Here is a 12,464-nt window from a genome sequence, read left to right on the forward strand (position 1 = left end):
AAATAAGATAGTCTTTTTATTTTTTTAATCTAATACAATACAAATAAATTTAATTCACATCTCATTCAAAGAAATTTTACAGATATTTTCTTTACTGATGGGTCCAAAAAACAAATTGGTTCTGGAACCGGATGGTGCTTAAACGAGAGGGAGGACTCCCTCCTTACGCTATGGGGCGAATGGCACCTGTTTCCCAAACGGAGATTTTCGCCATTCTGAAAGTAGCAGAGTTGATAATTGAGAGGAGATGGAGCGGGAAACAGATTGGAGTCTTTAGCGACAGGCAGGCTGCACTGAAGGCTCTGGAGAACGCAAAGCAAACCTCGAAGATTGTTCAAGAATGGAAGAAGAAGCTTAATTCTGTTGCAAGACAAAAAAAGATCGTACTTATATGGGTTCCTGGGCACAGGAATATAGAGGGAAATGAGATTGCCAATGAACTTACCCGGAAGGGGTCGACAGAACCGGTTTCAGCTGTCCCCTTCTCAGACATCGGTGTCCCCTTGACTGTTGTTAAAGGGAAACTGCACAATTTCTTTCTAAACAAAGCGCAAGACAGATGAAGGTCCGTCTCAAAAACACTATAGCCTCAATGCAATAGAAACAGAACGCTTAAGCTGATGGAAATTCCCCACCATTCAATTTCCAAACTCATTGCGGTGTTCACTGTTCACTGAGTGATCGGTACTCATGCGGAGAAGCTGGGAATTCCTTACAACCCCTATTGCAGAAGCTGTGAGGATCTTGCAGAGAAAGAGACTGTTGAGCACTTTCTCTGCACATGTCCGGCTCTGGCGGCTAGGCGCTTGAGATTCTTTAGCGTGCCCTTTGGGGATGGCTTGAGGAAATTCTCCAGCCTAGATCCCTTTTCTTTCCTACACAACATCAACATCACTGGATGGTTGTAGATGGTTTTCTCTTCTCTAAATTTTTTCGGGAATTATGGTATCAAAACGGCACATAAAAGGCTACTTGAAGTATACCTCTGGTACTCTTACCATCTAACCTTCCTACCATGGGTTCCAGGACAATGCGGGGTTCAAAGGAAATGAAATTGCCGACAAATTGGCCAACTGTGGATGAGCGGTTCGTCCACAAGGACCAGTGTCAATAATGGGAATCAGTTCTGCAGGAATCATAAAGCTCATCAGCAATTATGTAGGCAATCTACATAAAAAGCGATGGTCGGGTCTAGAACGCTGCAGAACTCCAAAGAGTTTTGTGACAAGCACGAACAGAAAACTGTCCAATATTCTTCCAGAACTTGGTAGAAAAGACGTTCGGTGGATGGTCGGTATTATTACAGGGCACAACCCATGGGGTCAGCATAAGTATGACCCACATTGGAATAATTGAGAACCCGAGCTGCCTGTCTTGCTTAGAGGAGGCGAATAGCACTGAGAATTTTCTCTGTGTGTGACCTGCCTTTGCTAGAGCAAGGCTACGAGTTGTGGTTTCCGATGTGATGAATGAATATAATTCATTCTCTCAAAGTGGAGGATATTTTCAGATTTTCCAAAGAATCTGGAAAATTCTCACAGAACTATCTATCGCTACCTCTGTCTCTATTCTATTCTATCTCTTTCTCTCTGTCATTTTCTTTAGCTATCCTATCTCTTTCTCTCTGTCACTTTCTTCAGCTATCCTATATCTTTCTCGCACTCCTTTCCTGGTTGACTACCAACCCTTTTACTTACCAGAGCTTCTTACCAAATCTGAATCGAAGAAGTAAAGACATTTAGCCGGTTGAAAAATAAAAACAAAAAACTAATTTGATCTCAACTCGTCGCTTGTTGCCGGCAAATTTTTCCGGAATTCTATCCGCCATAGGAAATAGAAAGATTTGCTACCCCTTTAAACCTCTCCTGTGAAGCCGTACTTTTTAAATGCGTTTGAAGTCGACGAGGTAATGAAAATCATCTTTCAATCTCGCAAGTTGTTATGGAAAGAGAGGCTAGAATAGTTAATTATGTTAAATTAGTTAATTATTTACAATCGGCGATGCATCTTTTCGGCACAGCTCAATGGCTTTTTGAAACCTTTTTTCGTCCTTTCACTTGGCACTTCATCTTGCAAATTATTTTATGTGAACTTCCTCGAAATCCACTACTAAGTCATCACAATAAAAAGTATCCTGGGGCAATCTACTCTATGAACGATCCGGTATTTGTGCACCTCTATGCGTGTCGCTACTCGATTGAAATCGATTGTGCCACTCGTGAAATTGTATACAAGCTAAATAATCATTGTTATATCCTTTTTCAAATATTTTATGCGTTTCAGCATTTTAGGCAGCTAACAAAGTATTTCTCTGAACTTCGAGCAGATCTTTCTATCCTTATTCTTCTTCTTAATTGGCGCGATAATGCTTACGCGATTTTGGTCGAGTTTAACAAAGCACGCCAGAAGTTTTTTTCTCGTGCTAACCGGCGCCAGTTGGACGCACCAAGTCCTTCCCCACCTGATCTTTCTATCCGCAAACTGGAGTTTGAGGGTCGTACCAGGCCAATCTTCCTATGTATGTAGGAAGAATTGGAGCGAGGGAAAAAACTGCACTGAATCCAGTACCTCTGTCTGCACTGACAGCTCTAAGATGGAGTCAGGAATTGAAGCAGGAGCTTTCTCTAAATCAGCCAATTTAACTGTTTTCTCTCAGCCAATTCTATTTCAGCCAATTTAACTAAACTGTCAAATACTGCTATTTTTTTTCAGGCAGACGTATTTGCGATCTTGCAGACATGCAAAATGCTTACGGAACGTGGGAGCGAGGGAGATTATACAATTGTTTCCGATAGTCAAGTCGCGATCAAGGCTCTGACGACGCCATGATGAAGATCCAAGCTGATAAACTTCTGTAAAGAGATGGAATCTCTTGGGCTTGCAGGTAACATTTATCTGATCTCGGTTCCAGGTCACCGGAACATAGAGGGAAATGAAATTGCTGATGAGCTTGCCAGGAAGGGGTCGATTGAATTAGTGTCAGAGGTCTCTTACCCGGTCGTCGCCATCCCACTGACTGTTGTTAAAGGGGAAGTGCACAACCTTTTTCTCAGACAAGTACAGAAAAGATGGAGCTCCATTTCGAAAACCTTTTGACCCAAATACAATAGACGCAGGACTGCTGTGGACTGAATGTTCTCAAAACTTCCCTAGATATACCTTGGTATAGCAACCACGTCAATCAATCAGATGACAAGACTTGGAAGCACCAGTTGGTACAAATACGAGTATATTAGGTAGGGGAATAAGTTCATAGCGTTTTTATAATTTCTTTTATTTTACAACGATTTGTTTGCTGTTTGGCAAAGGGTAAGTATTCATTCGATAGAACTCTTTCTGCCATACAAAACTACATTAAATGAACTTTTAAGCTATTTATTTTTTTATTAGTTTTGAGGCTTAGAAATGGAATACACCCAGGAAGCAAAAATCAACATTTACGACATCTGCTCTTCTTTGCTTTTCATCGAAGTCAAAAAGCCGCCGAAGCAGCCCAGGACATATGCGACGTGTTTGGAGAAGGAGTGATAGATGATTGTACAGCACGGCAATGGTTTGCAAAGTTCAAAAAGAAGCGACTGCGACGTTGATGGCACGCCCTGCAGCGGAAGGCCTTCGAAATTCGATGAAGATCGTCTCAAATTACTTTTGAAGAAGCGGGGAACGGTCGCCAAACCAGTCGTGAATTGACGGAACAAATAAAGTGCGATCATAAAACGATTCTCAATCACCTTCATTCAATGGGATTTACCGATTGATAACCTGAGTGCCTCACGAGCTCAACGAAAAAGCAAGGAAAGTCGCCTTCAAATTGCTTCTCAGCATCTCGCCCGCCATTGAGCAACTCTCGGCCATAAATAGCGCCTTTTGTGCCGAATCGTCACGGGAGATGTGAAATGGTGTCTTTAAATCAATATGAAGCAAGGAAAGGAGTGGATGGCTCCAGGAGATATGTTAAAGCCGAGAGTCAAATCGGATCTTCAACCAATGAAGATCATGATATGTGTTTGGTGAGATTGGGAGGGCATGTTGCACTGGGAAATGCGCGAAAAGAGTGTCATGGTCAACAAGAAGCACTACATTGTCCAGTTATATCGCGTGAATGAGGCTGTTCGACTGAAAATACCTGACCGACATGGTCAAACCACACTCCTTTACGACAATACCAGGCCCCATGTTGCACAAATCTTCAAAACCGCACTCCAAGAGCTCGAATGGGCGGTCCTTCAGCATCCGCTGTCTTCTCCGGAGCTTGCACCGTCCGATTACAATCTCTTCCGTTCCTTGTCAAACCATATGAAGGGCGTTACCTTCGATAACAAAGAGGTCCTTAAAAACTGAAAACTGGCTCAAAAACTTCTTTGACGCCAGACCAAACGATTTTTGTCTGAACGGCATCCACAAATTGGTCGAGAGGTGGGAAGAAGTTGGGATCAGCAACAGCGAATTACTTAGCTTATTGATTAGCTTATTTATATAGTTATTGTTTTTTGTTTAAATAAAAGTTTTCGGTAAAAACGCTACGAACTTATTCCCCAATGCAATATCTACACTCGAAGATCTTCCATTGCCTGCCGAGGAGCGACCACTATTAGAAAAAAATCTTTCTATGAATTTGTGTTTCGTGCCCGTGGATTTGAACATATTTACTTACGAATGGCTTTAAAAAACAAAAACAAATCTTTGCCATTAATAGAAAATATCAAATATAATGAGTAATGCATTTTTCAGTTGTTTTGCTTGAATTTTAAAATCTTTAATTAAAAAAAAATGTTGCTTAGTTGCTTTGCTGAAACTGAAAAAATATTAGCTACGCAAAATTGAAGTTGTTAAAAGTTGCCACTGATATTTTATAATCTTTTCCCCTGACGGTGTTGTGCATTTTCTGCATATAACAAAAGCATGAAATTTTTTCTAACTAAAAACCGTGAAATTGAAAAAGTTGAAAAGTTAGTGGAATTTTTCTGATTTTTGTACATAATTTGAAAATTGGAATTATCAGTTTCTCCGAACAACAAATTGTATTTTTAAGCAAAAATAATGAAAATTTATAAAATAATTAAAAAAATAGTAAAAACTTGTCAAAATGTTGATGTGCTAACGTTTGTATGCCGTTGAAAAAGAATCGAAGAATAGTCGATGGAAGGGAGAATAGTGAAAACTTTGAAAACCATTCCCGAAGTTGTTTAAAAAATTAGCAATGATTATTTTAAAAATATTCTCCCAAAAATACGCCTGTGAGTCATTATATGACGAAATTAGATTTATATAGGAAAGAGAGAAGAAATAGCACGACTTATGAATCAAGTTCAGCGTGGCGATTACTAAAAATAACAAAATATAAACTTAACGGAAAATTTGTCGTCCCACGTAGATTATCACAAGACACTCTTCGACAGATAGTTGCTTAAGTTATGTATGTATAATTTCAATTTTACGCACACATATTCACAATTCCCATTTTTGAAATTATCGCTAACGAATGTAGAAAATTATAACAATCAGTGGTGTTTAGCAACACAGCACGAAAAATATTTCATGCAAATTTTTAGCAGGCGTACATTGGAAGCTACTGACTTTTAGTTGCAGATTTACTGGAGGTTTGCACTTCGACCTAAAGGTCTTTGCGGCCCATCCCAGACTTAGAGGAATACTCCTTCAATCAGCTTCTGCAGTTTGGTCTGAGTCTGTTTTTATAGAATTTCCGGCCGCCAAATGACGTTTCGTGTTAATTTTTAAATCATATTTTAACTATGATTTCTCATCGTCTAATATCAGGAAACTTAGTTTTTGACATATGAAATTTATGAGCGGACATATCATACAAATGCTGACAGAAGTGACTGCCGCTACAGCAGTGGCGCGCTCAAGTCAAAAGTGAAGGCGAGTTTTGTTAGCACTGATTTGATTAGAGTCCGTATTCTTAAAGCATTTAGTACCTGCAATTATAATAACTTCACCAAGTCTTCCACAGCAGTGCTTATCATATGACTTATAGATCCAAGTATTTTGGATATGGTATTCATTTTTTGTGTAAATTCGTTCATTTATTTACATAAAATATAATTCCTAACAATTACAGGGTGAACGATATGAAGTGCTTGCCAACTTCACACTACTTGTATCTGTAAAACTGCTCATGACATCAACGTCAAAATTGTTCTAATGACAGTTCAATATATTGTTTATAGGCCATCAAAAGCATTTGCGTCTCAGTTTTGTTGAATTTTTTTTTTTCTGTGATGGATTTCAAACGTAATAGAGTGATTGCGTTATAATTGGCTGGAAAATCACAACCAGCCATTGTTCGTGAGCTCAGCCACCTCAAAGTGAATAAAATGTTTGTGTATCGCTCTATAAAAGGTTACAATGATACTGGTAGCATTGCAAAACGCTATGGAGGTGGACCAAAAAAAAACGCAGTAACGCCAGAAATGGTTCGGAAAGTGAAGGCTCGACTTGAACGAGTCTATTTGGTCTATTTTGGAGAGCAAGGTGAGGACTAATAAATATGCCAGTATGGATGCGCTGAAAAAAGCGATTATACGAGAATGGGCCAAAATACCTCAAGATCACAGTCGCGCAGCATGCAACTCATTTTTTGACCGTTTGAGGGCTACAGTCAAGGCAAAAGGTGGTCATGTCGAGCTAAAGTGAATATATCTTAAAATTGTAATCATTTTTGAGCAATTTTGTCTTTGAAATCAATAAAACCTAATTTCACACAAAAAAGTTATGGTGTTTTGAATAGGTAACACTTCATAACTCCCTATATATATATATAATATATAATTGGCGCGTACACCCTTTCTGGGTGTTTGGCCGGGCTCCTCCACCTATTTGTGGTGTGTGTCGTCCACAAATGGAGGGAGCTACAGTTTCAAGCCGACTTCGATATTTATTTTTTAGGAGGAACTTTTTAATGACAAGAATGCACTCGAAGGTTTGCCATTGCCTGCCGAGGGGCGACCGCTACCTATGAAATGAGACTTTCAGCTATTAATCCATAGATGTCGCTAGGAGTATTTTTAAACCTTCCCAAATGTCTTGTTTTTCTCGTCTGCCATCTGTCAACAATATTCAGTTCATTGTTTGTTACGTTTCATACAACAATGCCTTTTGTCGCTCTTAAAAATGTAGAATTTCGTGTCCTTTGCGGACATGGTTGATTTTCTGTTATCAATTGAAGAAAAACGCTTCTCAAGCTCATCAAATGCTTATAAAAGCTTATGGTGGACATGCTCTAAGTAGAGCACTGTGCTTCAGGTGGTTTGAGAAATTCGGAAGTGGTGATTTTAGCGTGGAGAACGAGGACCGTAGCCGGCCACCGAAAAAGTTTGAGGACGCCGAATTGCAAGCATTGTTGGCTGAATATGAGGATCAAACGCAAGGAATGATGGCAGAGCAGTTGAGAGTGACCCAAAAAACCATTTCCAAACGTTTGAAAGACATGGGCATCATTTTAAAGGTCGGAAGATGGGTGCCGCATGAACTGAGAATGTGACAATGCAGCGCCACATCGAACAAGAGCGACCCGGGAATTGGTGGAGACGTACGCTTGGGAACCGCTAGTGCATGCGGCTTACTCACCAGACTTGGCGCCTTCCGATTATCATTTGTTTGCATCGATGGGCCACGCACTTTCCGAGCAGCGCTTCAATTCTCACGAAGAAGCCAAAAAATGGCTCGATGATTGGTTTGCGGCCAAAGACGGCCAATTTTTTTGGCGCGGCATCCACAAATTGCCTGAGAGATGGGAAAAATGTGTCGCTAGCGATGGCTATTATTTTGAAGATTAAACTTGTAACTATGTTTTATTAATAAACGTTTGAAATTGAAAAAAAATCTTATTTCATAGGTATATACCTACATACAGGCCCGACGAGAGCGGGGGGGATCGGGTACTTTTTCCCCCGGGCCCGGAGTTTTCAGAGGGGCCCGGACTCTAGGTAGAGGTAGTACGATACGATGGGATATTTTGAAAGAATGTGTACCAACTTCACTTCACCGCTTATCGGATACAAGATGGTCTGCTCGAATTGATGCTGTCAAAGCGTTTGCTCAAAATCTACCTGGACTGAGGAAAGCTCTTACAAAAGTGACAGGAATTAATCTCACCGTAGAAACCAAACGCGATGTCGATGGAATTATTAAGTACATAAGTAAATTTGAATGTGTCTCAATGTCTTCCATATGGTTCAAGATTCTCACAGCAATAAACTACGTCAGTTTGATTTTACAAAGAAAAGAAGCAACGATTGACGTCGTGGTAAAGAATCTTGAATGCCTAGTAGCAGATCTACAATTGTTACGCAGCCAATGGGGATCGATTTTAAAAGAATATCAAACTGCAAAAGGTTTGCCAAACACTTCATCAACATTGCCAGCAAGCCGAAAGAAGAAACGTAATGATGAAGAACCTGAGAATTCAGCGGAAAATATGACCGCCAAAGAAATTGATTTCAAGAGGAACACATTTCTCGTCATCATGGACTCAGTTATCACTGGTATTGAAAATCGGTTTAGTGCAATTAAAAACATAAACAACATTTTCTCATTCCTGTGGCTATTTCTTAAAATTGAAAAAGCAGAACTTCAGACAGCAGCTCTTAATTTTGCTAAAAAATACCTTTCTGATGTGTCGGAAGAAATCTCAATTGAGATGTGTCACTTGAAGAGTGTTTACAAAGCGAATTTTACTGGAAATTCGGAATATTGTATGCCTCCGTTCGACTTGTTGAATGCCATCACAGCTAAAAACTGGGATATTCTGTTCCCGAACATCTGCATTGCTTTGCGAATATTCTGCACCCTGCCAGTATCGGTTGCCGGCGCCGAAAGATCGTTCAGCGGTTTATCAAGGATCAAAGACTACCATCATTCTTGTTCAACTCAGAGTCGAGTAACAGGATTGGCAACTTTGTATTTGAAATCTGAGTTAGCAAGGAAACTTCGATGATATTATAAGAGCTTTTGCCTCAGCTAAAGCAAGAAAAGCAAAATTCTAAGTCATTTTCAAATATTTGTAAGGCTCACAAAATGAATAAAAAATTTTAACTTTTTTCAGCTGCGTTTTTTATTTCAGATCTGCTGAAGAGTTTTCTAAAATTCATTTTAATCAATATTTCATAATTAATTCTATCAAAAATTTTATAAATAAGTTTTTCAATGTTTAAATGTTAAATCACTATAACATAATACGCATTTTGATAAATAAAAAAAAAATTAAGGGGCCCGCATCTCAAGTTTCCCCCGGGGCCCGAATACTCTCTCCACGGCCCTGCCTGCATATATATATAATTGGCGCGTAGACCCCTTCTAACTGTTTGACCGAGATTCTCCTCCTGTTTGTGGCGTGCCTCTTGATGCTGTTCCACAAATGGAGGGACCTACAGCTTCAAGCCGATTCTGAACGGCAGATATTTTTATGAGGAGCTTTTTCATGGCAGAAATACAGTCGGAGATTTGCCATTACCTGTCGAGGGGCGACCGCTACTAGAAAAAAACTTGTTCTTCTTTTATTAGAAAAAACGTTTGCTTCTTTTTTTTTTTGGTCTTTCACCGAGTTTCGAACCCATGGTTGATACCAATACCAATTAGGCTATTCTACTATTTGCTTTATAGTCTTCTTTATCTTCACTTTATGCGCCATGACGGCAACTAAATCGCACAATTTTACAGAGACACCCATTTTATGTGAAAAAAATCATCTATGACATTCGTACACAATTCGCACCCCTGCCTTACTCATTTATTCATTTGCTTTTAATTCGTATTCTTGCTTTTTGCTAGCATTTCGGAAAACCTATAAATAACCACACAAGACACTAATGTGTAAAAAATGTGTGAAGCAGCACCGAAAATATACACACGAAAAGCGTTGTGCTAAAATTACTTGCGTTCTTCTTCTTCTTCTTCTTGTTCGTTTTGTGCGAGCATTTGAATTTTGCTTCATACACTGTACGTATTCCAAGTTGAAGGATTCGCGTGGTAAAAAGCGAGCAACACTTAATTTGATTTTTTCGCTCAAACGCTTCTAATACATATTTACTGTACATATATATAGTATATGTTTGTGTGTATTTCTGGTAGTTTTGGTGTTATGCTGCTATAGTAAAATATAAAATAAATAACAGCATAATTGCCAGACGATATTGATGGAAAAATTTGCTGCTGCTCGAAGAGCGTGAAAACAGCTTATTTGGCGTAATTTAAGTTTGTTCGTATTTTTTTTATTTTATTTTTTTTTTTTTTGTTTTTTTTTTTTGTGCATAGTGGGCGTGAATTAAAAAGTCTCGCTGCGCACTTTTACATAATCATTAAGTTGAGAATTTCTTCTGCTTTTGTTGTACTTTCATACGCTCGCTAAAGCATTTAAACATTTCGATTCCTTTAATAGGCAGGATTCGTGGTGAGTGGCTTACTTTTGTGTGTCTGCTGTATGATCCGTAGAAGTTTTTAACCGGTTACTCTCACTGGCGTCACAACGCATTCGTTAAATGCGTTTTCGACTGGCAGAGGAATGGATGCGATTTTCACTTTTGCGTGTGATTTCCTCCAGCTAAACAATTCAATTAAAATATTTTCACACTTCAGTAAAAAAACAATGAATTTTATACGTTAAAGAATGAATGTAGGCGCTTTAATTTATTCGTATTCGAAAAACTACCGCCACGCCACGTACCGCCTATGTTGTAACGCACACGCGCTGAGGACCCGGGATCACAAGTAATCTGAAATTTCTAATTTATTTCTTGCTTTCACTTCGCCCGAATTTATCTTTGAAACGATCACCAGAGTGCGAACTTTCGTCGCGCAGCCAAACGCGGCTGCTCGTACACTAGCAATGAAAAAATATCACAGAAGGAAAACAGCTCTTCGGAAAATTTGGACACCCCAAAATTATGTGGAAGTGTAGCGCATAAAGCTCGCTCGGCTGGCATCTTTGAATGTGGCTACATATATATGTATGTTTGTATTTATGTATGTGGGTGTAGGTGTATGTGTACATATTTTGAGCGGCCTAACAGCAAAGTATACACTTGTGGTATAGAAATACAAGTGTATGTGTGTGTGTGTGTGGGTATATTAATTATTATAATTTTTTTCTTATTAATTTTTCATTTTTAATACAAAATATTTGTCACAGCAAAATAACAAAAATAAACTGAACAGCTGAATGAAGGTAAGCATTGTATAATGGCTCAGAAAAATATGCGCCAATGTGCTTATGAAAATTCTGTTTCGTATTTTTGAAAACAGAGGAGTCTAACTACGATGTATGCCAATAGAATTAAAAGAAGTGGCACTATATGATTTTTTAAGAGCTATAGGAAAGCTTTTCAAAGTTCAGTTCAGACTTAAAAATCGATGTTTTATCGTTTCCTAGAAAGATTTGGGTGTAAATAACTTTACTAATTACGGCATTTTTCTTACTATATTTTGCACTACGGTCGGAAAATGAGTTTCAAACAAAGAGCTGCCGTAAATTTTTGCCCTCAAACGTACTAAATACTCATATGGGAATAATAATTTATTTCGTGCGCGAACATAAGAGTGACACAATCGATTTCAAACGGGTAGAGGAACGCTGTGTGCCGATGAAAGACCGGTCGTCTACAGAAAACTTCGAAAAAGTGGATGATTTTTTTAAAAGTGCGAATAACTCAAATCTGATATTGTCGTTGTAAAGTTTGACATTTTGAATAGTAGTCGTAATCAGAACATTTGGGCAAACGAGTGCTACTAGAGCTGCTTGCAGCTACTCCAAATATTTATCTTGCTCAAAGAAGGGAATCGTGACCAGTTTCGTGCGATGATTTTCTCTGATTTCCAATGTGAATTGAGCCAATAAAAGTGTGCCGCTGAACTGAACGAATTGCATGAAGCTCATCCATAACTGATAAGGCACGAGTATCATGTGACATGCCGTGAGATTTAAGTATACTTCAGGGTTTACTTTCATTCACTCACATTGAATATTTCAGAAACATTTTACCATCAAAAAGATTCGCTTGGCTGGCACGACATTCATTCAAAAAAGGCTCAAGTCGATTGCTCTGAATGTTGCTGTTCGAAAATTTGAATAACTCAAAACGAAAGGGGTACAGCCTGCTTCATCTAAATAAATAAGCTTCCTCGTTAATATGATTTAAGCCCCTAACGCTCGTTATTTGTGCAGGTACTTCACGTTACCTCTCCATACTGATAAGCCAGCGTTGACGACTTGGAGTCCAACAGCAGTGAGATAAGAATAGGTATGCTGAAAAAGCTGGTGTCTTGGATCGATCAGATTAAGCGTGCGCCGTGTTAGCCAAATAAGAGAATGCATAATGCATTTGCAAGCTAATAGAGCCACAGTACTGAGAATTGCACTGATTACTTTGCGTTATTTAAAGAATAAAGTTGTATACAATTCAAAAAAGCACCCATTATTAGTATAGAAATTCCCTCACATGAGCCAA

The 12,464-nt window shown here is 38.9% G+C and overlaps 1 protein-coding gene across 5 annotated transcripts in view; it reads right to left on the reverse strand.

Annotated features, from left to right (window-relative positions):
* LOC128867768 (RING finger protein nhl-1) overlaps positions 1–10,846 on the reverse strand; it is a 98,808-nt gene extending 87,962 nt beyond the window's left edge. For 3 of the 5 annotated variants that reach the window (XM_054109249.1, XM_054109248.1, XM_054109250.1), the window contains exon 1: positions 10,425–10,845. The gene's annotated coding sequence lies outside the window, so the exon portion shown is untranslated. Of the gene's footprint in view, positions 1–10,424 lie in introns of all 5 variants that reach the window. The other 2 variants (XM_054109247.1, XM_054109245.1) reach the window with 1 other exon arrangement.
* Positions 10,847–12,464: the final 1,618 nt, after the last annotated feature.

Source organism: Anastrepha ludens, chromosome 6 (genome assembly GCF_028408465.1).
Source record: "Anastrepha ludens isolate Willacy chromosome 6, idAnaLude1.1, whole genome shotgun sequence".
NCBI classification, from domain to species: domain Eukaryota; kingdom Metazoa; phylum Arthropoda; class Insecta; order Diptera; family Tephritidae; genus Anastrepha; species Anastrepha ludens.